Source organism: Plectrocnemia conspersa, unplaced genomic scaffold (genome assembly GCF_051122295.1).
Source record: "Plectrocnemia conspersa isolate PC_06_02 unplaced genomic scaffold, ASM5112229v1 ptg000014l, whole genome shotgun sequence".
Lineage (NCBI taxonomy): Eukaryota > Metazoa > Arthropoda > Insecta > Trichoptera > Polycentropodidae > Plectrocnemia > Plectrocnemia conspersa.
In genome coordinates this window covers 13,975,596-14,001,408 of record NW_028277178.1, presented here as the reverse complement: position 1 = coordinate 14,001,408, position 25,813 = coordinate 13,975,596, and the positions used below count along the sequence as shown (strand labels likewise).

The 25,813-nt window shown below is 30.1% G+C and overlaps 1 protein-coding gene across 1 annotated transcript in view; it reads right to left on the bottom strand.

Moving 5' to 3' along the window:
• The window catches only part of LOC148226276 (focadhesin), a 600,544-nt gene that overhangs the window by 513,491 nt on the left and 61,240 nt on the right, over window positions 1-25,813 (bottom strand). The gene's annotated exons all lie outside the window — the stretch shown is intronic.

Genomic DNA, 25,813 nt, shown 5'->3' with positions numbered 1-25,813 from the left:
TGCCATTAGAGCCAAGCTTGGACTTTTAATAGATGATCTTGCTATTTATTGGTCAGTGTTCGGCAAATATACCAATTATTATTGAATTCATCTAAAAAAGATCTATCATATATAACAAATACAGTATCGATATAATAACACTGCCCTGATTCACACCCGATAATATTTGCTGGTAGTGTTAACTTATCCGATCTTAATTTGGAAGTATTTCTTTTCAAGTATGTTAAGCGAAAGTAGTAGAGTAATTGTAATGATTCTAGTTTACTAATTAGGTTTCGCTCTCATCTGTCATTTTTGTTATACGCATATATTAACCTTTTTATTTGAGCGCTATTTTTTTTTTAATGATAAGATTATTTCAACATTATCATTAATTTTTTGTTATCAGCAGATAAATGTAATGTGTAGTTGCTACATTAATACATACTTGTATTAATTATTAATCTGTGGTTACATTTGATAACGATTCTTTGGAAGAAAAAAATAATGATCTGACTTTAAAATGTGTGTTATTATTGACGATTTTAATAAATTAAGTATTAGGTGTAACACAAAAATTGTAAAATTATCGAATAGAACTTTAAATTATATTAACATATTTTAATTGGTTTTACTTAAATTACAAGAATGCTAATTCAATACCAATATGTATTGTATCTACATAGGTATGTACATTTACACATATATTGCACAATTATCTTCGATTAAGAAATATGTTTAATATAAAAAGAGATTTTGTATTGTCCTGTATTTCTTTGAAATTTAATCATCTACAGTTTCAAAATATTTTTTTAAAACGCACAGGTGAAGCTTTTCATCATTAGAGTAATGCGACTTTAATGCTGACCTTGGCCTACATAGAGCACCCAGGTAAGAAAACCCGTCGCAGACGTATCCGACCTCAAATTTAATTAATACAATTTTCCTTTTATAATATACATTATTTATTCCGATACCCTTGTGTACATTAATTTCAAATAATGCTCATTAAAAGACTTCCCTAATCACCTTCGAAGTACAAGGGGAATTTGGAAACTTAAATACACGGCTAGAAAAAATAAAAACGATTTTCTTTTACTCGGTTAGCAACAGCAAGTTTTTGTTAAGATTTACGTGACGTAGCATAGTACGTATGTATATACATATAATATAACATACATAGTTTGCGTTTTGCGTGTCAATTCCAAATCCCGTCAAGTGCAAAATTCGTTTAGTTATCCATTTCTTTTGTACGAAAGTGGAAAGTGTTGCTGAAATTCATCGCTACCTTGTTTATTTTTATGGTAATGACGTATAAACGAGAAAAATGCTGTCGTGACTTAAAAGTATAAGACGCGACATTCAACTGATCACTCACGAACTCATTCTAAACATTGAATATACACATCGTACAAACTTTTGATGAACTCTGTTAAGTATGTAACTAACCAAATGTTTACAGGAAGATTCTGAAGATTCGTAAATTATGCACGCATTGCGTGTTAAAGAAGAGAGCAGGCGTTGGAATCAACCGAAATCATTGAGAATATTGCGTCTATGTTAAACATAAAGATATTCTTAAAAAATCTATAAAATTTGATATAATATATGTACAATATTACTGCATAATCCTTTTTATGGAAAATATATGTTGATTTTTTTAGGAATGCCTAATGAATTTAAATTACTTTTATTATCGATGAACATTTAATTTATCTGCTTACTAATATTTTAATAATATTCACGCGCCACAGCGTAATACGTGTTCTCTGAGAGTAAGGCTTGTATCTATCTCTTTCCGGTCGGCAAATCAATACGGAAGTAAAAACTAAGTACAGAACAATCCAGAGAAGTTCAGATAGCAACCGAATAGGTTTAACCGGATAATTAACTGGGTGGAATTTTCCTATTGTAACTAGGAGTCAACAACCCTAATTTACATTCGCTCACTCAAATGAGTTACCGCGAATAAGTTTTATGCAAATAAACTAAAAACTAACTCGAATAAAATATTATTACATATGTGTGCTTAGTTCATATTATTTTATTCGCTAGTATTTTAAATTGTGCGACTCAATAAATTTGACATTTACAAACTGTACTTGACATATGTAAGCCAACAACACGTACACTCCACTTGCGATCAAAAGATTCAATAAATTTATAAGAGAGATGATTCAATTGTACAAAATGTGTTTTACGTGCTCATGTATTAAACAAAAAATAATTAATTAAAAATAAATATTTGTCTGGATTTGTCTTTTTGCTTTTACTTATCTCTTTATGCATATGAAACATATCATACGCGTAATTAGTTTCTTTTACCGCTAATCAGAGATCAGCTCTAAAGCAAATTGTAAGCTTCGCTGTTAAAAATATAATGAGCTTGTCAACAGAATTTTAATAAATTACTAAAATACGTTATGTACTTATTTTTATTAATATAATAAGATAAGTAAATCCTTTGTGTGTATTAAAATATACAATAAATTGATATGTAACTGAAATTAATGATTTTTATAATAATTAATGTATGCAATATGAGCCGTTGATTTTGAAAGTGGGGCAAGTCCATTTTGTTAAAAAAATGAGTTAGAACTAATTTTCATTTAGAAATTATCCTAAAATTTTTGTTTATATTACATAAACATTTTATTTACCTCGAGAATATGTGAATATCGACGCATTCTCTAATACTTCTTAATAACAATTTGGAGTAAATAAAAAATATAAATTGTTTTTATTCACTTTAGATTATGAAAATGCATTAATACAATGTATTATATTTTATTACAAAAAAACTCGATCATTGTCATTTCCAGAAACGATTATAGATGCGATCTTGGTGACCGTCGGGAATTGGTTGAAAAAATCGCAGATGGGCTGTCGCTGGATAATTGATAAATTGCCCGCGGAGAAAACAGTAACCGATATTGAAAACGACTATTTACACGGGGTTCGCTAATTTTTGTGGCAAAAAGAAATACTCCCGACCCGAACTAATTACGTCTAATTTATTATCAGTGTCGTTGGTTGGGTTGTGTTTGTTTAGCGCGTTCAAAGCCCCTGAGGGTGCTTTTGATAAAGGGGCTAAATACATACATACATAGGTATAAGTGTATGTATACATATGTGCATAATTTCGTGTCGTACATACTACATAAAACACCTTCATATTACCACAACATAAACTTTAGAAGCTCTTTTGTCTTGAAATACAGTCACGAAGTTACAATAATGGAATAGCAAGTGTAAATTAAATATAAATGTATAATTCATTAAAGTAACACTATCCTATATAAAATACCGTTTTTAAAACGAATTTAATATGACAATACACAAATTGTATATCAGCTAAAATATAAATAATAAAAAATATAACATATTTATTTATGAATTGCAGAAATTTATGACTTTTTTAAATACTATATTAAAGCAATCTATGAGAACCATATTTTTCAAATACGAGAAAAAATCTATATGTATGTATATCTTTAAGTATAGTTATCATTTGGTAGTTTATTTTTTAATTATATATTACTGAAACTATTTTTTCCAAAATCTTTAACGTCCACAAATCATACAGCTAAACAACTAAAATGGGAATCGCCTTGCTGATAATTGAATACTTGCACTTCCTCTTTTAAATGGGGAATCAATACAAAACTAAAGAATTGGAACTACTGATTAATGAGTACAAAATTGATAGAATCGTAGTCACCGAAACATATTTAAAACCGCACGTTAACATTCACCTCCCCAACTTCACCTGTCTCCAGAGGGACCGTCTCTTAAAACCAATAAATCAATAAAACACGCGCGCATAAACATTAACACAATTTACCTAGAAACCGTCGCAATTCAAATTAAACATAAATTTCGCATGGTATGTGAATTGATCCGTCGCGATCTCGATGCAGTTTTTAGTCTTGGAAATTCGGTGATTTAAACCAAAGATCTTAGAGCTAAACACGTGCATTGTAATTAATCCAGAACGACGCTTTCAACTAATTAAACCGCCCGAATACGATTATAAACTTTCCAAAATCACCAACCGCATGACGCCGACAATTTTAGATATTGGTTAAACAAAAGGTATTGCTCAGATCTCAGATATTCAGTGCATCTAGGTTCTATCCTTACATTTTAACACTGGGATTGAGGTTATTGATAAAATTGTCTTTTACTATAACAATGCTAATTGGAAGGGTTTCAAGAGTATTGTCGAGCCCCGTCTAGTGATTGAGTGTTCGAACTATACCACAACAAATACATTCGACGATGATATTCATTATTTAATAACCATAATCGAAGAATCTAAAATATCATCAGTACCGACGCATAAAAATATACATAATTATATTTCTTTTACTCCATCGATTATTAAATTAATTAAAAATAAAAATTAAGAAACCAGTGCCAAAAAACTATCTCTCCGCAATTAACAGATAATTCACTGTAGAAAGTAACTAAATTAATCAAAAATAACCACTCAGAAATTCCTGATGCTTTTTCTGCATCGTACGAACTTACTAAAAATTTTAAACACTAAAACTTAAATAAATCGATATGAAAAATAGAAGCATCCGCGGTAGATAAGAATTTAATTAGGCAAATTAACTCGAGGGAAATATACAATTTCATGCAAAATTCTTAAAATAAGAAAGGTCCTTTAATTAACAGATAGGATAACACGCTAATTAAACACCATCCAGGAATTTGCATTCATTACTTAACAAAAGTTTTTACGGCAGCTTATCTTTTAGGTATTTCCTAACCATTTGGAAACCGCTAAAATTCATCCGATAAAAAAACGATAAGGATCTTACAATTCTGATTAGTTAGCGCCACATTAGTTTATCATTGTCATTTAATAAAATATTTAAAACAATAATCTTAATGCGTTTAAAACAATCTTTGGGGAATTAAATTACTAATGAACAGTTCAGCTTTTGCAAAAATCACTTAACAACACATCAACTTAATAGTTTGACGAAGAATTTATGCGTTAATTTTAGAATGAAAAAAATACAGGCCTTTTAATGTTAGATATAGAAAAAGCTTTTGACACGGTATGGCATGGCGGTTCGATTTATAAACAATATAAGAACTAAACTATTAACTACCTGCTACGTCTAATATCCTAAGTAAAAGCTATGTTGTTTCACTAAATAATGAACACTAGCTGGAATTCCTCAGGCCGTTTCTCTTAACTTGTATTATACATGTTATATACGAACAATATCCTACAAATAAAATAAATACGCGTTTAGTTATGTACCCGTAAAAAAGGTTAAAAATTTAAATTACCCGAATTAAAACAGTAGCAATTATTTTACAAAACGTAGTCAAACACTGCCACTACTTCTCCAAAATAAATAAGGCAGTAACGTAAATTAAAAAACAAGCGTCTACTTATTAGACTTTAATACTTGGGCTTACCTAGTGATAATAAACATATTTTGCAATTTTGATTTAAAGGACTTGTCACTTTTGCGGCTCTTAGACCGATATTAAATAAAATCCTATTTTATTAAAAAAAAAATCTTATAATAATCTATTTTAAAAAATAAAATCCTATTCTATAAAAAAATTAATTAGGCCCATTTTAATATATATACATACATATATTTTTTTTAAATTACAAGTCATTGAAAAAACCTATGAAAATTATAAATAATAAAACTTTTTATACTTATTTTGAAAAAATGCCTTCAAATACCAATAATTAAAGAAGAAAAATTATATAAAAAATATTTCGCGAATCATGTATCAACGTCTACTATAAAAACAACAAGCACAAAATGACAAAGCACATATTTCTTTAAAGCCTAAAAACAACATAACAATGGTTCTAAGGTGAAATGTACTAAAATTATCAGCTACTTTTTTAGCTATAATTTTTTGTGCATAAATTTTAAAAGGTTTTTTACTTTTTTCCTTAAATTATAACCATCAACGTTTTATTTTATATTCTGATTATTTATCAATTTGTAAAAAATAACAAATTGTAAACATGAAAATGATTATAAACCATTAATATAGTAATATGTTTGTAAATTATTTATATATATACTAAATATTTATATATATACTAAATCGAAGATACATAAACGTACTATATCATCATATAAAAAGATAAGATTTAATCATTATTAACCTGACATGCATATTCTGATGTTCTATTCACAAATCTGATGTGAAATCTAATAAACTTAACAGTTTAATTATCTAACGAACGCCCTGATACTCAATTTTGAAAAAATGCGAGCCGGTTGAAGAAAGCTATAACTTATCTGTCTAAAAGACGAAATTTCATTACTCCTAATACATAATTCATAAAAAGTTATTGAGAAGCTCTTTAAAAATCACAAAGAATATTATACGTCAGATAGATTTGTAAACTCGATATATATAACCTTGAATAATTATTGAAATGCCAAGAAAATTATAAAATAAATTATATAGGGCTTATCCTAATTATTTTTCACGTTAACCTCAATTAGTATAACAATAGTAACATAGCGAATTATTATTGACGGTCTTAGCGTTTAAGAAAGCGAGAATATTATAGTTATTTGGAGTTTGTTTAATTGCCTTTGAGGGCGTATAATGAACGAACGAAAGATTATATGGACCCACGTGAATACTTGATCGAATTCCGTGTGAAAATTCTCACCTGGCATTGTACGTTTACAATTTAATGAAAACGCTGACCTTGGTGCACCGTCGACGAAAATCGATTTTCGGAAGATACCACTACGAGATGGTATCATTTTATTTCACGTGTATTAAAATTATTTGATACAATGCTCCATGAATAATTAACAAGTATAACATCATCATTGTAATCTTAAATAGAACTTGATCTTGTAACTATCATCTTCGTCTTTTGGCAATTATATGTATATTAAAGTATGCCTCTTTCTATCGAGTATATTATATGTTCAGTTTTATTGTGAATAGAGATCATTGTAAATAATGTATCTCCTTGTCGCTTACTTCAATTAATCGTCATCTCTTAAAATATTTATTCTTGCATTTTCTTATTACATATTTAACCTTTTATTTTCAAATAAATATTGCATCTATATATTTTTTATTTTAGTTTTAAATATGTCTAAATTTTAATATATACATTTCAATAAGGATTTTTTTACTTCAAATGTGTCAATTTTGCTTGATGACGTAACCATTGAACCAAAAATGAGCCTCATCGCTAAACAAAATGTTGTGGTGAAAATGAAGATCAAGAGAATCGTTTTCGGGCCATTCACACGATTGTCAAGCGGCTTCAATTATTGGATGATCTGGATCTTATAAGCTCGTAAACCAAGATTTTTTGGCAAAATATTCAATAAAGTAGACGGACACAGCCCCAATTGCTGTGCACAATGACGAATCGACTCATTCGGGTCCTCCTCAATACTACGCTTCACAGCAGAAAGCTCTTCTTCGGTGTGCACTGTACGACGTCTCTGCGGATGCGTATTATCAATTAAAGTATGCGTGGTGTAAAAATGATTCACGATTATTCGAATTACTTGCTCGGATGGACGTTTATGTTGACCGTAAAATGGAAGTAGCGCGAACTGAACTACGATTTTCGAAATAAATTTTCACAATTTTTAAGCGTTGTTCTAGCGTAAGTCTATTCAAGATGAAATGACAAACCAAATTAAGCACAAATCAGCTGTCAGCTGTCAAAAAAGTGTTGCTAATTCTAAAAACAAATGCTTGCCGCTGAGTGGCGCCAACCTGCACATAGCGTTTCGTGCCTTTTTTTCTGGCGTAACTTGTGCACACACGAGTCAAACGTTTTATTACGTATTACTTACAAATATGTGACACAAACTTTATGTTTTTGCCTAAATCTTATTAGAAACTAAGAAGTCTCTTTTCAGAGTCCTTCAGAGCATTAATATAAAATAAATAAATTTTATATATTTTGTTTAAGTTTACTTGTGCTAAGACAAATTTTGCATTTACATTTTTCCGTAAAAATATAATTATTAGTTTTGTTAAGATTTACTACATAAGCACGACTTTATATATTATACACTCGCGCATATAATTCCATATATTATTCATTGCCATTATTGAATTTCGCTTAGCGAGGCCGGATGCTGAGAAGGTACGAAATCCAGTCGAGAGCGTCACGTGACACACACAGCCTACGAGGCGTCGTAGCTTGTAGCGCGGGAGAGGGGCGCGCTACCGTAGCTCGTCTACGGTATACGTGATTAGCCTTCATATTTCGCTCGGCAGCTAGTTGCTATCATGTCGGTTAGACTTCGAACGACTCGTCTACGAGCCACCGTCGACCGTAATGATCGTCACGTAAAATGAGCACGTGAAATATGCCTCTCTCGTATCAGATAAAAGAATAAAATTGTCAACGTAACACGTATATATCACGTACTACTTTATTATTTTTGTTTTACTTAATGACGATAAAGTGAAAATGTGATAGTTTATCATAAGATTGCAACTAAACCCATTACATTTAATATGTATGAGTTTAACATGTTTGTCACAAAGATAAAATATGTTACAAAAACATTTCATTTGACATTGCAAAATTTTACTATTGAATCTTTGAAGCAAAAAAATATCAAGTGTTATCCCTAAAACTACTTAGCCCATAAAAAGTTCTACTAAATTAACCCCTCAGCAAAAAACGACATTGAATAATTTCTACCAGTTCGTATGTCAATTCAAATACAGGTAAGAAATACATTTCACATCGCCGAAATTTGCCATACAGCATCGGAGATACTCGGCTTTGTTATGCGGAGCGCGTATCGCTTCAATAATTTATTGGCGATTCGCGTTATGTAAGATGCGCTAGTTCATATTAACGAATATGGTTTTATTTTCTGGAATCCAAGTGAAGCGAAGTACTCTTTGTTATTGGAGAGCATTCAAAAAAAAATCTGATGTGCCATTCGCATCCCTATTTTTATCCTAGTGCCTTTTTTAGGAACTTGTGTACAGGCCTGCCGAGTGGAAGGGAGGGAGATGAGACAAATTCTTGGGGCTCTCAACTCTGGAAAAAATCATATCAGGAATATATTTATGAAAAAAACTAAAATAACATCCAATAACGAAACTGGACTAAACTAGTTGTTTGCGATAGATGTATTTCAGGTATAAGTTTCTTTTGCCTTTTTTATACAAACTAAAATTAATAAAAGGAGTGGAACATTGCCTTCAAAATCGCCCACTTTCTAGGAAGTATTTTAACAATTAGCATTATCAATCAAAAGAACAGAGTGTAATTTTTTGATACGGCTTATTTGTTTGTAAATTATTGTTGATTTTATTGCTTTCTGAACCTTATAAAATATTACACTTAGTTGGGTAAACGGGTTCGCTTTCTGCGGCCCTGCTTGTGTATACAACTAATTTCAGTGTTTTTTTTATTTTTCTTAATTTTAGTGAGTGCTTTATTATTTTATTTTGTAGCATTAATTATACATACTTATTTACAGTAATCCCTATAAATTTGGAAAGGACGCAGTATTGACTATATTTCCGTTTACTGGAATACTTGTATCTAATCTCTAATTTTCAAATATAACAAACAACTTATAAATACAGTAGAAAATAAAAATAAACTAGTATTTAAAATACAATACATAGATATTTTATAAAAATATATGTGTGTAATACAAGAGGCTGTGAATATACGCCATGGCCAGAATTACAAAGAATATGGCAGTACCGGTGAATAAAAAATATTTTATTCACCAGTCTTGAATTACTTCATCTAAGGACTTACACAACAAAAATGTGGGTGAAATTGAGTTCATGGTAAATATTCTAATAAGTTTAATATTTCAAAAGGAAATGACAATAAAATGTTCTATTATTTATTTTGCTTAAAGCACAACAGAATCCATCGAGACAACTGACCTTTGCAGAGTGTTAGATGTTATATTTTTTTTAAGCCCTTAGTTTTCTGTTTTCTGCGTTTAAAAATCATTGCAAAACTTGCTTAGAGATTTTTATATTTATTTAACTAGGTCAAAAATCACAAATCACTCTTTGAATTAATTTTATCTCTGGGGAACTCGGTTCATATTGTGTTTAGTAAAAACTACTCTCTTTTTTAACACAGATACGTTTCGCTCTGCGCATCAAACGTCAACGTATGTACCTTTGGAATGTTCGATGTAATAGAACGGAACGGAGATTGCCCGGATCAAATGGAAAATGCAAGGCAACTTCAAAGGGAAGCCGAAGAGGCCAATTCGAATTTGCATATTGAATGCAAATAATTTGTTTACCCGCCAACGGATTTCCTCTTCTATTTTCAATATATGCAGGCAGGGCCGATTCACGGCTGCTGTTGTAGAATTGTACAAAGGTACATATGTAAAATATTAAAATAATAAACACCCAGCATCTTAAATAATCCATGAAGTTAGTCGCAAGATACATTCTACATACATGTTTATAAAATATATGTATTTGACCATATTTCTATAGCTCAAGCTTAAGATATAATATTCGACACTCCGTCACAACATCTTATATACAGATTACATCTGCATACACACGTTTACCACAAATTAAGATGCCTTATTAATTTACTAAGCCACCACCTATCATTTAGATAGTAAACAACACTTGTTTAATAAAACATATTAAGTTAATACATATTAATGTAACTCATCGTATAACATTAATTACAAATCGCCTCCCAAATATTAATTAACTGCGATATTGAATAGTATTACAATTTTTCTTTGCAATCTCATTTGTGTATTATTTATACGCTCACATATTCAGCCTTGACACTCGTCAAGTATCGATATAAATCGATATTTGTAATATAATTTGTTACCGGTATATATACAGTCATTTATAAGACAGGAAATGTAATATTTTTCAATAATTAATATTAGCGAGAAAGTATTTATTACTGTATAGTGAAATGCTTTAATAATAATTTCATAACGTGGGGTTTTGTTTTGTTGGTCAAGTTTTTACCTAATTTATACAGAACGTTACTTAGCTTTTTGAGATGTAAGAGGTTTCGTATCACGCCTTTTCTTACTCGCATCTCGTTTGCTGACGTTTCAACCACCGATGTTGGGGTCATCATCTTGGGCGCAATTTTGACTTTATTTCAGCCGCCGCTGCTTTGTTATTTTTCTGTTTGTTTGTTACTAAGGAAACAACAAGTTTATTGATTTTCGAATTATTTTGTTGAAATAAATTTATATTTGTATGAATTTTGTTAAAATATAATTTAGCTTGGTAACCAGTAACCAAGTATACGAAATAACATTCGCGTCGTCTCTTTTATTTAGTGCTATTTTTCTTTGAATTTTGATTTTAATTGCTGCCTTATAATTTTTTACAATTGAGTTTTTAATTTTGCCTATAGTCTTAGTTGTTTATATAAAAATTTATATGCTGATTTTCATTAAAGGTGTGGTTTTCCAAAATTGGCATTTTATTGTGTCTCTATATTCTATTTTTCTTTGGAAAATCCAACAATTTGTCGGACCAATGTAAATTTTAACGCAATTATGATTCCCAGGTATCATTTTCTCCGAGCAGTGGTGGAGAAACTGGCGCTGGGATGATGTCCATAGAAGATCCTTAGAGTTCTGATTGGTGTGGCAGCGACAGTATAGCAGAGGTTGCTCCCTCGCTGCTGCGGTTCTCTCAGTATGTGAGCGTCCATAACCATATAATAGGAAAAATTTATAATATAAATAATTCTATAAGTGATCATAATCTACTACTTATAGAATGCATAAATAACATGAAAAATATATCAAATAATAGAGTACCAATTAAAGAGAATTATATAATTAAATATAGACAACTTTATAACATAATAAAATCTTCTAAATTTAAATTATTAGAAAACGTAAATGAAGATTTCAATAATTTTATAGATAAAATTAAAATTGCTACAAACAAAAGTAAATACAAAATCGCTAACAAAAGTTCAGATAACAAAGAATTAGCAAACGTTCCATGGTTTAATGAACATTTAAATAACCTAATCAAAAATAGAAATATTTGTCATCACAAATGGAAGTTACAACCAAGTATTATCTTAGCCCAAAAAAAAAATCTAGCTAGAAATGTTGTAACTGCTTATAGAAGAAAATTAAAAGTAGAATATTATAATAAAATATTTAGTAATGATAATAATAATCAATTTAAAATATGGAAAAATATTAAAACAATTATAAAAAATACTTCAGAAACAAAGAATGAAAAAAATGTTACCTTAAAAATTGATGGAGAATTAACTATAGATAAAAAAAGAATAGCCAATGAATTTAATAAACATTTCATCTTAATTGGAACATTTTTATCAGATCTAATTAAAATTAACAATGATGACATAAACACTATCACAAGTATGGCTCAAGTTGACAGATCTATTTATTTTCACAAAATTAAATTAGAAGAAGTCATAATGTATACAAACAAATTAAAAAATAACTCAGCACCTGGTATTGAGGGTATTACAGTCAAAACAATTAAATCAATTAACAGTCTTATTGCTCCGATATTAACAAAATTATTCAATAAATGTTTAAAAGAGGAAAGATTCCCTGAGTCCCTAAAAATTGCAAAAATATTTCCAATATATAAAGAAGATGATAAAAATAACACTAATAATTATCGCCCTATATCTATTCTACCAATCATATCAAAAATATTTTAATCAATTATAGCTAATAGAATTAATGAATTTTTAAAAAGTATACATTTTTTATCTCATTTACAATATGGATTTAGAAGCAAATCCAATACAAAATACGCTGCTTTTGATTTAATTAATGAAATACAACAACACCTTAATGATAAAAATAAAACTTCAGCAATATTTATAGATTTAAAAAAAGCTTTTGATACAGTAGATCATAACATATTATTAAAGAAATTAAACCATATTGGAATAGTTGGACCAACACTAAATTTATTAAGAAGCTATTTAAATAATAGACAACAAGTAGTAGTAATAAATGGTATCCAAAGTGAATACGAGGTGGTCAAGTGTGGAATTCCACAGGGTTCTATTTTAGGTCCATTACTATTTAATTTGTACATTAATGATTTAACTATATGTAAACTTACAGGAAGGATTCAACTGTATGCTGATGATACAGTGTTAATATATAACTCTAAAACATATAAAGACATGCAAAACAACATGCAGAATGATTTGATCCATATTAATGAATGGATGAGACTAAACAAATTAACAATTAATGAAAAAAAAACAAATTATATGATATTTAATGATGATTTTAATATTTCTCTTAATGTAAATAACTCTCTAATTACAAAAAGTGATAATATAAGATTCTTAGGTCTGCTGTTAGATAAAAATTTAAATTTTTATAATCATATTGATTATATAATAAAAAAAATTTTACCAATGTCAAAAATTTTATACAGGTTTCAAAATATTTTATCATATAAAACTAGATTAAGCATTTATTTTTCACACATTCATAGTCATCTAACATATATGTCTTGCGTCTGGGGGTTTACAAGTAAGTTTAAAATAAAATCACTTCAGGTGATTCAAAATAGTGCCATAAAAAATTTATTGAATTTACCGTTTGACACTCACACTAAAGACATATATATAAAAACAAAAATTTTACCTATAACTATCCTTCCAAAATATGAATTAATGATGTTAACAAAAAAAATGTTAGAGGGAAAATCAATTATAAATACTAAATTTAAAATTAGAAAAGAACAACACAATTATGAAATTAGATCTGCATATGATCTACACATCCCTCAACCATTTTCAGTAAAGTTTGGAACAAATTCTTTAAAATATATAGCTTTTAAAACATATAATGATTTACCTATATCAATCAGAAATAACTTTAAAGAAATTAAAAATTACTTTTTAAAAAAATTCATCGAACTTTAAAAAAAAAAAAAAAAATAAAAAAATAAAAAAAAAAAAAAAATGTGTGTATATGTTTATGTTTGTATATTTATATGTAAATATGCATATGTATGGATGTATGTATATGTGTATGTACATTCTTATAATTTGTTGTACTTATTATTTTGATAAGAGCTTAAATACTTTCTAATGTATAAGTTTTTATTTTTATAAAACTGTAATAAAATGTAACCGTAGAATGAGTAATCTTATACTCATGCGGAATTACGTTAATAAATTAAATAAAAAAAAAAAAAATATTGTCCACGGGCGGGCGGGCGTCTGCTAGTATCTTCGAGTGTCTGTCAGGTCCTCCCTGGTGACCAGCCTGCAAAGCTTGCTGACCAATCACAATCATTCAGTGATCATTCAGCCAATCGTTTCACTCGCTTCTAAGAACAACGAATTTAGTATACGCCTTTAGAAAGTGACATATCCAAAATTGAATTGTGTAACGGAAATATTGTGGTCTTACGGTATTATTTATCTTCCGGTGATATATTGTTTCTCATGACCGTTTTGTAACAAATAAATATTCATTCAATGCACCGGAGAATCCTTACGTGGTATTTAAGTGGGAACCTTTTAGTTCTAGTGGTAACGAGAGTCATAACGAGGGTCTTTATGTGATTGCACTATTGTCTAGTTTATCCTTATTTTGGTCAAAAACTTTAACGCGAGATTCAAGAATAAGATCCTCACAAACGAGGGCCTTTGTGTGATCCCTACAGATTACTCCTTTTGATTTGTTATTAGTTTTGTCTTTTGTATTCGGTAGATTTGTTCCTATTTTATTTTTAGATTTAAAAATTGTCCTTCTTTGGAAAATACTCGCCCTATATTTTCTGAAATCCTTCAAACATATGGTAAATGTGAAATACCTTTTATCTACATACACTTTTTGGTATATTTTTATCTTTCTATTGCTAATATTAATAAAGCTATTTAATTGTAGTGCTTCTTTGATATTTTTAATTTCCTTAAATTTATGCTCTATGAAATAAAGAGGCTGCTTTTGAATTAAGTTATGAAGAGTTAAATTTTGAGGAGCCAAATTTTTGGTTTAAATACAGAATTTTTAATGCTCTGTTTTCAAAATCTTCCGTAAAAAAATTTTCAAAATTGGTGACACAGTTGATCTTATGAGTGCTCCTTCAATGTAAATAAAATAGGTTAAATCAAGACAGTGGTTAACGAGACTTAAAGAATGTTCAGGAGGCATCAAAGATGTATGTAGGAAATCTCTATCCCTGTCCGAATTTCACTTTAAAGTAATATTCAAAAGTATTTCTGCTTAAAAAAAAACCTTCACCTAGGCTGTAAAAATGCCTACCGAGCAAGGGGATTTGAAAAATGTGACTACATGACACTTAAAGGTACTCGATTGTTGATCGATCCCCTCTACAGCGACTCCAGGTCTCTCTGTATAGAGAGTGAATCTAAATTTGTGCGAGTACTCTGAAACATTTTCAGATCATCAGCATATAATAAATATTTCGTGGTATTCATTGCTGTATGTGTCGTTAATAAAGAGCAAAAAGAGCAATGGACCTTGATTGGATCGCTGGGGTACTCCAGATGAGCGAAATACTCATTGGAGCGATGATTGCTATAGCTCACATGCTGACGGTAGCGACTTAAATAACTCAAAAAATCTTAGCATGAACGTCCGAAAAACCAAAGTAAATTAGGTAAATAAAATTTTAGAATGCTTTTTCAGCTCCGTATAGACTACATCGGCCTGGTGGTTTTTTGTCACCGCCTTCGTAAGGCACAAGAGGTTAATAGACGTGGAACGACACCGACGAAACCCGTGTTGTTGCTCTACTAGCGCTTGCCGACACACTGTGGATATATCTGTGAATAATCAAACAACTTAGCTTGTACCGAAAGAACGGCGACAAGAGTTTTCAATACACGATTAATCATCCTTTTTGTAGATAGTGGTGACTTTCGTACATCAGAAAACGAAGTTTTAAGCGACAAATTGAAATCATAGATTTAACATTTAAGGGTGAAATTTTACATAATTTTTTTCAAAATCTGACAATTTACTTGAGTCAGTTATTTCAACAGTGCAAGGAGAAATTATTTAGGTCAGTGTTATTACTATGTTAATAAGTTTATATTATTCAAGTGTGATTTTCAGGATATGCGTCAAATATATTTTTTAGGACGCAAAAGAGACATGTGTACATAAGCAAGTTGAACAACCCTCGTAAAGTCTGAATTATAATCGCGGTACCATACTAAAGTGGCCAAGGCTGTTGCCAAACATTGCATAATACATGTGATATAAAAATTGAAAGATTCTGCAGGATTATAAACATCTATATATGATAAGTAAATATATTGCTTAATAAATGTATAATATGCTTATTCATAAAATATATATTTTATAACACACTCAAACAATGTTAAAATAATACCTTACTTGATAGATTCTTAGACCATGAATTGCAACACTTGATATTCTTTTAGGTTGTATTATCCCTATTTTACCATATATTCAGTGTGTCTGTATATTTCTTTATGTGTCGAGATTTTATCCACCTGAGAGATTCTCATATATCTATTCACATTCCGAGTGCTTCTAACCTTCTTGAACTCAATATGCTTTCATATTTTTTTATATACCTTGTTACTGTATATTCTCTTCGTTTTAGTTTATATTACATACTTATAATTGATTATGAATAATGTGTATTATACTGGTCGATTTTAGTGCAATCTCATTTGGAATTAACGGGAATTAAAGTAGGTATACGCGTGTACAGATAAAAGCCAGGGTAGACGCCGCACCTACGGCTGGTGTGAGTAAAAGGGGATACCAGTCAAGAAAACACATTAAAGTTTATTACAGCCGAGGTGGGTTTCTCGCAGGCGTAGTTTTGCCGCTCGAACGCTAAATTGTGAAGGTTGTTTTCTTGAATTATTTTTATTTTTTATTTTATTCGTGACAAAATGAATATGCCTAATTGACCTAATGTCGACGCAACCATAATACGATATGAATTACGGCCAATTTCAGTAATTGACATAAGCGCCTACATTATTGATCGCATTAAATTATTAATGATATCAAACCAAGGAAAGACAATTTATGCACGCTCTAATGCGAACATATGTTGACAAGGGTAGGTAGGTTACAGTATCTTTTTTCCAAGAATTCTATTGCATGTGCAAGATGCGAATTGGATTGATTCCGTGACTAGTGTTTCTGATTTCTCTGCATTTTTCATTTCTTAAAAAAATTAATTTATTTTACAATAGAGTTAAATTCGTTATTTACATATAAAGATTTTGATAATATTTTTCAGTTATTTACTATCTTTAGTAGCATTATCACTGACATTATTAAATTTAACTCTTAAATACATATTATATATGCAGAACCGTAGATCAAACTAACACATTTATATTATAATATTCTAAAGTCAGACAAATATATTCTAAAAGTTGTATGTGAGTATATATTAAATTAATACACCACAGACTACTTAAACTAAAACTAACCTAATAAATTATTGTGATATATTATTCATTAAAATTTCTGTGCAAAAAGTTTTTTAATATGTTGAAATTACCATTGTTAATTTCTACCTAATTTCTCAGTGTTTTTCAAGCTAACGCATATGACAATATTTCAAAGAATTATGAATATTTGAATACAGCATCCGATGGATTGCTTTACAAGGCCGTAATTTTCAATTTATCGCCTCGAATTTTCACGGAAATCAATCAAATTAAATTTAGATTTTTTTTAATAATATACATACTTATGATTTTTTAATAATATACATACATATCAAAAATATTTTTTTTTAATTACTACTACTTATTTGTAGAATTTGGGCACCACTTAATTACGATATTCTCATAAATAAAACGGTAAACACCAGATGTAATAAACTTTTACCGAAGATCGAATTGTCAGGAATTTTTAATTTACGTTGATTGAAATTTGAAACTGAAACAAAAATAAATAAGCAAAACAAATCTTTATTTATCACCAATATTATTGTTACCTAGCTACGTTTGTTATAAATTAGTATCTATATTTTCATATATTATGTATATAAAGCTTAATATATGTGCGTCTATAATATGTTCAATCTCTCTAAATACATGATTTAAACGTATGTATAATATATTGAATACCGTCTTGTTTTTAGTCTCCGATACGCGGATTTTTTTTTTAGAATATCCAAATGTTCTTTGATTGTTGGTATTTGAAGGCTATTATTGTTTCTACATAAAGATTATATTTTTTGCGGTCAGCGCAATCTTTAACAAATATCGGTCAAAGGGCCGCGGTGGTAGCAAACCCTTTAGAGCAGAGTTCCAAAACGTGTTAATTAAATTTAAGCTTGAAATCCATGTAAAAGGTGATATAACTTCAATTTCCGAATTTAAAAAAAAATACTGATATCTTATGATTTTTATATTATTTAAACATTTGACGTATTTCATTAAATATAAAAAATAATATCAATTAAATGGCTACCACTGGACCATTTTGATGTAATTTTTGAAGACTTTTTCGTACATTTCGGGCGGTATCTCAGCTATAAATTTGCGGATCTTTGTTTTTAGGTGCTCTCAACGTTTCGGATTTGTCGACGTAGACACGAGCTTTATATTTAGTAAGGTCCGATGACGCCGCCTGACCACAATGCGCACCAAACAGCATGTATTGCTCTCTCGTAAATTACATGAGGGTTCTCCTCGTCCCATATGCGTCAATTTTGATTATTAATATACCCAGATAGGTGGAAATGTGCCTCATCAGAGAAAACTATAATCTTTGAAAAATCAGCATAAATTTCCTGCTGCTCTAACACCCAATCTACCTAATTTTTTTGTTTGTACATGCTCTCTACTACGGGTGTAGATGCAAAAAGCGCCAAAGGGAGCCATAAAAAAATCCTAAAAGCTGCGAACACCGACGAATCGACAATTCCAGGTCTTCGGGCACACTTTCATTTACAGCAGCAATATTATCGGCTTAACAAGCGCCACGATAATGCACATACCTTACCCTATCTTCAACGCTTCTGTTGTCTTTATTTTTATATACTACATTACGAATTGTTTGCTCAGTAGGATATTGAAATTAACCATAAATTCCGATACACATTTCGTACAAAATTGTTATTTCTGTAGTACAATTGAACAATTTTAACGCATTAAGCGGTGGTTAAGCGATCCATTTCGTAAATGTGTTATTGCAAACTAACATTTGATACTTTGAACTAGCGTGATTTTGACAGCTGTCTGATTTATCACCTGTATAAACCAGAAATTAAACGCTAGATTTCCATTCTACGTTTCTTGATTTAGATTTCCATTTTACGGTTGTGTTGGTTGATTATTTGTGTAGGACGTTTGTACAGCAAACTGTACAAAGTGACCTTATGAATATCTTCTGCTGGAAGGCGTCAGTGCTTGTCCTTGAGTGCGTGTGCTGGAGGTGATTGTTCGTACAGGAAGCGAGGCGTAAGTCCAAGATTGAAAGATTTCGTTCAGCAAAGATGCTCTTAGAGCGAAGAGATGATTGTGTTAGTTCAAAGTGGAAGCTGTGGCGTTCATCGACATACAAGACAAAGAGAAATGGCCCGAGCAAACTTCCTTCAGGAACTTGAGCTGTAATTTCACACGGTATCAATTGTTCATTATGGTTATAGTGAGACAACATAGCTTCTACTTCTAAGGTATGAGCATTTTAAGAATACAAGATAGTCGAGTGTTTTGTATTTGTATAGTTTAAGATTCAAACTGTCATACCATGTGTTGTCGAGTGATTTTTGCGGAATATTAAAATAATTCGTTAATTATTTTATTCCCCAGAATTTTTTTACACATAAGAATTTGTTTCTAAATATTTCAATAAGTGACGGTAATAAACTAATGGAGGGATAGCTAATCGGAATTGTAGGATCCATATCGGGCTTTTTATCGGATGAATTTTGGAGGTTTTATTTGGATAAATCACGTAAAATTTATAATGAGAAATCGCGTAAAAAATGCTCATCAAATGAGAAGTATTTTTTTCATGTCCAATATTTTTTTTGGAACGCTTTAAATACTTCCCATGATCAAAAGCTGAATTTGAAAAACCTCGATCGATAAATCACAAAACGGTATCCTTTACATTTAAGCTATTTCACAAATTTCGTCCTGCTTTTCAGATACAACTCGTGTAGTAATCCGATACTGATTTAATTGCGCGCATAAACGAAACGCTTCTCATTTTACGGCCGCGCATAATTAAACGGGTCACCGTAAAACTGAAATTAATACCCCCTTAATTAAGGCCCGATCGTAGAACGCGTGAGCTTTCGAATCCCGATCGAACAAATTTACGGTTCGGCGACACGGTCGAATTTATAACTTGCGAGTTTATAAGGTTATGGAGGCTCCGCGGGCGGGTCAAGGGGGATAAAAGCCGCGGGGGCCTCTACCACCGTCGGGGACCGCCGGAAAGGGGATTCGGCACGATTAAATTATGTCCAAGGCGGCGAAGAATAAACACTGTGGACACAATAGCGATAATAAAAGCGATCGTCGAGAGTGAAACAATAGACAAATAAAAGAGGCGACACGGAATCACGAACGAAGAGCAGGAATTGCAATTTCGAAGCAAATTTTCAATTACAGCGATTTCTACATTGCCCATTTCTGAATCCTTGAATGTCAGGATTTAAGAAAACAATAACAAAATAATCTTGAGAACCAGGGATTCAATGTTGTAAGCATTCAATTCAAATATATTAAAAACTCAAAAAAATGTTGTGAGTGTTAGGGCTTATACAGAAACCGGTTTTCAAATCTCAATATTTCATAGCACCCGGTTTTTAAAAAATCGAAAAATTAAAATAAAATATCGAATAATACAAGACTTTTTTAATTCAATATATTTAATATAAAAATTATACTACAAATGTGAAATTTATTGAAAACCAATAAATAAATATAAATTAATTAACTAAAATTCGTATTTTTTCAATTTTATTTGTTTTCCTCTTCAAGAAATATTCTGTGACTCATAAAATACGAAACATCCACTGATCGATCACTGAGGGATGTTCTAAATTTCATTACAAAATTTCTTGAAATAGAAAATACTCTTTCGCTGGGTAACGAAGTGGGTAGAATACTTTTCAAAATCCAAATTTTTTGTTTTTCGTTTGCTGACTCGTACATGGAAAATTCGGCCTTTAGTGTTTTCGAATTAGAAGTTTTTTCTCAAGGTTCCTCAAGAAACTTATTAATCGATTCCTTCATGGCTCCTTGAAAAGAAATGCTCTGATCAATCGTCCCTACACCGACACAATAATTGTCAAAATCTAGATGATATATAATATTTACAGATAATTTTTTGAAACAGGTCATAATATATATAATAATTAATAATTTGGAATTAATCTCACTCTTCAAACTTTTTAGTTCATTTGACAAAAATTCTAAAATGCCTTCATCCTTTAATAAATTACCATCTCAAGGCCTCAGCTGCCAGACGTACGCTTCCCAACGCTTTATGATATCAGGACAGTGGCGTACCTATGGGGGGGCGGAGGGGGCGGGCCGCCCCGGGCGGCACTTGCTTGGGGGCGGCATATTCGCGATGGGATCGTCTAGTATGGTTCTAAACCCTGAATGCACTAAAGCATATATAATCCACGAATAACAAAAGCTTAATAATAACCAATTTATTATTTTATGAAATGCTGAGGCGGGGGATCGCCCTGGGTGGCACATACCCTAGCTACGCCACTGTATCAGGATAATAATATTCATTCCACAATTGAGAAGCACCAATATCATTAAAAGTAAAAATTATACCTTATTTAAATGTTATGGACCTTTCCAATATGATTTATAAACAATTCCATATCATTTGGCAGTCAAAAATTATACTTAATTCATTTCCCATTATTTTTTTGTTTCAATAGTTTTAAAGAATGCTACATTTTATGAAAGACATTCTGAACAATTGACATTTTTTTCTAATTTTTTACGTTGTAATTTTCAGGCAATACAGGAAATACACTATCTTGTATGTATTGTTTATAAAATGTATGTATGCACTAACATGTATTGTTTATAAAATTAATTATATTATTGAAATTAACGTTTTATAAAAAAAATGTTTGTGAATCAATGAGTTTTACCATAAAGAAAGCTTTTGTGGGGAAACTTGATCATCATTCGGAATTGAAATAAAGAAAAAAGCAATTCACTTACTTTATTTAAAAAATCGTCGAATATGAAATAAAATACATTTTTCATTACTTAAGTGGAAAGAAAGATTTGTTTTTGTCATAAAGAAAAAGATTATATCTATGCATCTCTTGGCATAAAATGCTAAATAATCTTGGGTTTACAGCAAGACTTTTTTATGAAATAAACTTAATACATTTTATAAATACTTTCAGATGTATACGATAACGTTTAAACACTGTAACATTTAAAAAAATTAAGTGGATAACTCCTTCTAGAAGTCCTGACCTGTAGGTGATGGCTCAAACAGGAGGCGAGGCATAAGTACGTAGTGAAAAGGTCCATATATCGAAGAAGTTTTTGGAGCGAATTAATAGTCCGAGCGTCGATGTGTAGTGGAGTCGAGTGTATATAGTCCGGTTCTGTACCGCGTAATATACACCGTCGTGTATGTAAACCGTATACCACACGTTATAAATAAATATATTTTTGTCTGTTTTACAACTGACTATGAGAAACGGTATTCTAGTTTATGGAAGGTGCTGTTAAATTTCCGAACAAACAAATTTTAAATAAAAGTAATTTATTTTTTGTGCAGCTTCATCTCCAAAATAAGTTATTTAAATAGCTTTGGACGATAATATGTCTTTAAAAAATATATTAGTCTAACGCTTTTTTGTGTGCGTATATTCTTTAACTTGTCAACATATTATATTATTGATCCCTTATATTATTATTTTACTTTAATAATAAGATTTGTATTTTATATTACGATATGTTGCATTAAAAAAAATATAAATTTTAATTATATGATGATATAATAATTAGATTTATCTTCTGTTTCACAATTTTTGTACTGAAAAGCAAGCAAAAATTATTAAACATAAAAATATGTAAATGGTAAACATGTTCGTAAAAAGTCAAGCCTTACCTCATAAAGATTTTCGTACAAACAAACATATTTCCCAGTACACGGAATTCGTTGACCCGCCAGCTAATTAAACCGAGGGGATCAAAAGAACCTTGAACTTGAACGGGGCACGAGTGTTTAATATACGCTAAGTAAACAACCCTTTGAGACGATTCCTGAAGGAAAAGAAAAATTACAGGTATTGTATATCTCCTTTTTATCATTTGGTCATTTAAATTCCAGCCGAGATGAAGGATAACAGCACAAAAGATTTCTCGGCGATTAATTAACGCTCGTGGCAATTAAATTTATTAATTTTATTATAATGTACAACCATTTTTCCAAGAAAATTATGTAGAATATCTTTGAACAAAATAATATATCTCAAGGTAGCACGTAGCACGTGGCACATGGTGACATCTGTCAGAATATTAATATATTAAATTAGATGAAAACCAGTTTTATATTATAAATAATTATATTAGGTACATCTTGATAAAGTAACGGAGGGTATGATAACTTTACTTATATTTTTTATGTTTAAAAATTATTTATTTTAATATTATATTTTATTTTAACATATCATCGGCATGGAAGAAGTCTACTGTCTTTGGTATGCCTCTGGCAGCCAACTAGTATTTTGTGCGATCGTTTAGTTATTATTCTATTCTTAACAAAGGTTATCATTAAAGGTAATCGGCCATAATGGCTTATTGTCTTTCATTGGCTTTCACGCGTCTCTATTGACAAAGTCTACTTTGTTATTTCACAAGCCAGGCGTGGCAATGAGCATTTCAATTGCAATATAATATTGGTACTCGATAAATAGTTATGACTTCATCTCCCTCTTAGATTTAATTAATCTCTGATTCTTACTCTTATTCCACAAAAAAACTCACGTTTAAAAGCACTAATTCTACTCAATTTATTCTTGGTTCTAGAGACGTTCTTTATACATATGTTTTTTGTTTCCGATTTTTTGATAACATACTTAGCTCTAACTGTCACAAATTAATATTATTTGATATTAAATTTCAATCAATAAATCTCAATTTTCTTTATTTTATTTTTTTATAACTTAGACTAAGAATTTTAGTATTTAGTGACACCATTATATAAACAGTTGAGGTACAGGTAATATGCAATGGATGCTCTTATTAGAATATCTGGCAACACTGACTGTAACAAATCATTTTACTTCCCTACAATTTATAGCTTGCAACTATATTTACTTTATGGCTCTTTCCCTAGAATGTGAAAATAATAATTCAATAATTAAATATATTTTTCTACAATTTTATAAAAAATTGTAGAAAAAATTCAATTAGTACTTACAATTTTTTTTAGAACCTTTAAATTTATTTCAAAAGTAACAATTTTTAGTTTAATACACAATTAAAAATACATTAATGTACATATTTTAAAAATCATGTACAAGAAGAAATAAAAAAGATAAAATAATAGATAGTATAAATAAAGGGAATATATTTTTTCTTTAAAATACATCAATTAATTATTTTAAATAATTAATAAACTCAAGATTACGTATAACTATTTTTAAGTTAAGGACCTAGAGTTACTTGATTATTAAATTTGTGCATCTTAAATAATATGAATAAACTTCATGTTTGTAGGTGAGCATTGGTGAAAACTGTTATTTACATAAGTGTTTCTAAGAATGTCCATATGGTTACTTACCCATGAGCTGGAACTAAGTGTAGCCATTGTGCAACTTTCGCTGATGTGGTGTAACATGATCTTTGTTTTTATATATTCTCTACCTTATCAAAACTGTTTTCTTCATTATTTCATAATTAAATGTTAAAACGAATTACTGTTCACGCCGAATGTCAGGGACGTCCTTTTTTTCTGGGAGAAGGGGGAAGCAAAAGTTGTCCATTCAGTGTTCGTTTTTATTAATATTTCTATTTCATTATAATTCACAGTATTTCATTAAATGTCATGCATTTTTCTGGTTAAATTCAAAGGGGTCCCCGTTTAGTCCATGTCAAAAGCAATAAAATCGTGCCATTTCAGTGGAAACGATCGGTTTTTATAACAATATTACGAATCGAATGAAGCACATCTAAACCGAAGTTTCCCAATAGGAGAGCGCAAAAAACAATTATCCCTTCTCAGAATTCAAAAGCAATAAATTCATGCCGACGCCGTCGCAGTGGGAACGCTCGTTGCCGATTTTATTGCTTTTGACGTGAATTTTTGACTGCTGAGAAGTGATAGTTGTTTTTGCGCTCTGACTTCACTAAAATTCTGTTTGAATATACTTTGATCAAAATTCTTATATCAGAAGGATAGTTACCATATTTTTAAAACATAGGGTAATTTCCAAGTGCAAATAAATCATAGTGTAATATGCGAAAAGTAACATATTAGCAGTTAAATTATGTTTTCGCTAGTAAAAATATATATCTGCTGGCGAAAATGTATTTGGACTTCACTAGTAAAAACATAACTTTACTGAAAAATACACATTCACTGTAACATTTTTACATCACATGTAAATAAATAATTATAAGTATTTAAATGATTTAAAATCATATAATTTTACTAGCACTTGCTAAATAAATTATATTTTCACTGGTAAAAATATATATTCCGATAATATTTCATTAAAATGACATATTTAAAAAAATATTTACTTAAATGCCATGTATTTAATTAAATTCCATGAATTTTTCTGGCCAATTTAAGGGGGGGGGAAATGTCCCCACCTGTTGAATAATTTTAAG